The following is a 2,335-nucleotide window of genomic DNA, read 5'->3' on the forward strand; positions in this document are numbered from 1 at the left end:
AGATTAAACGGTGCGAAATTGCTAATGAACGTTCCTCCATTAGGGAGGATTACTCACTAAAACAAACGCGGTGTAAAACCCACAATGGAGATCGAATATCTTAATAATAATAAAGCTCATTCTTTAAAATGTATTTTCTTTATTATTCTAATAAATAAATCTCATTAAATTCTAAATTAAGAATTAAAATTCAAAAATAAGAATTTAATATAATATTTATAAAATTATACTTAGATGGTGATTGAAATAAAATTAATTATTTCCATCTTAGTAGTAATCTTAAATATAAATATTAAGAAAATTAATTTAAGTTGAATTAAATTAAATTAATTAGCAACTTAAAAATTTCCTTTGAGAATATATTTATTGAGTTCGAAAATATAAAGTATATAAAAGATATACAATTTTCGAAAATAATAAAAATGAGAAAAGTAATACTTCAAGCAAAAATATCACCTATCTAGATTTTCTTTTGACTAGTTAATTCAATTTCTAATAATATATATTTTAAATTCATTTATTTTAAATTAATCAATTAAATGAAAAAATCATTGATTGTAGTTGGTCCAATAATTAATTAAAATAAATAATTAATTTACAACTCAATCTATTTTTCAAAATAAATTATTCGAAAATATTGCATAATTAAAATGCAAATTTCGAAATTGATTAATAAAATAAAGAAAAATATATATATTTTGAAAATTATTTAAATTTAAGTTGAAAAATTAAATTTCAACCTAAAAATAATTTTATATTTAATTAAGTGTCATGAAAAAATCAATAAATATTTAAGTATCATGATGAAAATCAACTTAGATATTTAGATTTTTCAAGTTAATTAAATGTATTAAATATTGGAAATTATTTTACCAGGATCTTAGATCTACTCACAAGTATGTTTATTAACACCCTAAATATGAACTTTCTAAAACGATAAATTAAACACATATAAAGTTTAGGAAACCTTACATTGGGTGCAGCGGAATAATATGACTCCTTCCGTTCAGATATCTAGCCCTTGATTCCTTTCTGTAGCAGAGCATTATCAATATCTGAACCTGGATCTCTTTCTCTGAATCTTTGATGCTGAAACTCCTTTGCTGATGATCTTTCTTCACGATCTTCCTCACTATGATTGAGGTATCACTTGATGTGTGTGGGCACTACTCTAATCACTAAGGATTTCGAAATTCAAAGGAAGAAGAAAGAAGAAGTGGCAGCTAAAGATAGGGAGAGAGAAAGCTCAGTTTTTTCTGATTCAGAAAGTCTGAAGAAAAGTGTATTTTTCTGAAGCCTTCACTATCTATTTATAGCATTCCACTAGGGTTAGATTTGAATTATATGGCATTAAAATAATGAAAAAAATCAATTTAAAAAAGCTACAATAGGTGGCCGGCCAAGCATTAGTGGATTGGGCCTTGGGCTTTGCAATTTTGCAATTTTAACACCTTTTGTATCTGATTTTCTCAAAAATCCAATTTCCTAATTCAACCATTTAAATGTCAATTCTAACTATTTAATAACTATAAATAATTATTAAATAATATTGTCATTTATCATATTTATTAATTGAACCATACAAAGTATCATAATTAACAAATATGCCCCTATAAACTCTTTCTTTACAATTTCGCCCTTACTTAGTGAAAAATTCACAAATAGACATAGTCTAATTTGAGAATTATAATTGATTAATCAAAACCAATTACATGAGTCTTACAAGCAATATTATCTCAACTAGTGGGGGGACCATGGGTCTATATAACCGAGCTTCCAATAAGTAGATCAAGAATTTAGCACTAAAATTCACTAACTTATTAATTCTTCGTTGAATCCACGCATAGAACTTAGAATTGCACTCTCAGTATATAGAATGCTCTATATGTTCCACCATATAGACACATCATTAGTTATCCATTGTTATAATCCTAATGTGATCAATGATCCTCTATATGAATGATCTACACTGTAAAGGGATTAGATTACCGTTACACCCTACAATGTATTTATTCCTTAAAACACTTGACCCCGTATAAATGATATTTCAGCTTATGTGAAATGAGTACTCCACCATTTATGTTCGTTTGGTCAAGCTCGAAGGAGATCATCCTTTGCTTACTATTCGCCAGATAGAAGCTATAGATTCCATGTTTATGCTAGCGCTCCCACTCAATTGCACTACCGTGTTCCCAAAATGTACGTATCACCCTGACCTAAAAGTAGGCTTAACTAACAAATCAAAGAACACGAATAGCCTCTCGAGATTGAGCCTAATCACATCAGGATTAAGATCATTTGATCTAGGATCAACTAGGCGATATTGACTTGAATA

This window comes from Cannabis sativa, chromosome 2 (genome assembly GCF_029168945.1).
Source record: "Cannabis sativa cultivar Pink pepper isolate KNU-18-1 chromosome 2, ASM2916894v1, whole genome shotgun sequence".
In the NCBI taxonomy this organism is placed as follows: domain Eukaryota; kingdom Viridiplantae; phylum Streptophyta; class Magnoliopsida; order Rosales; family Cannabaceae; genus Cannabis; species Cannabis sativa.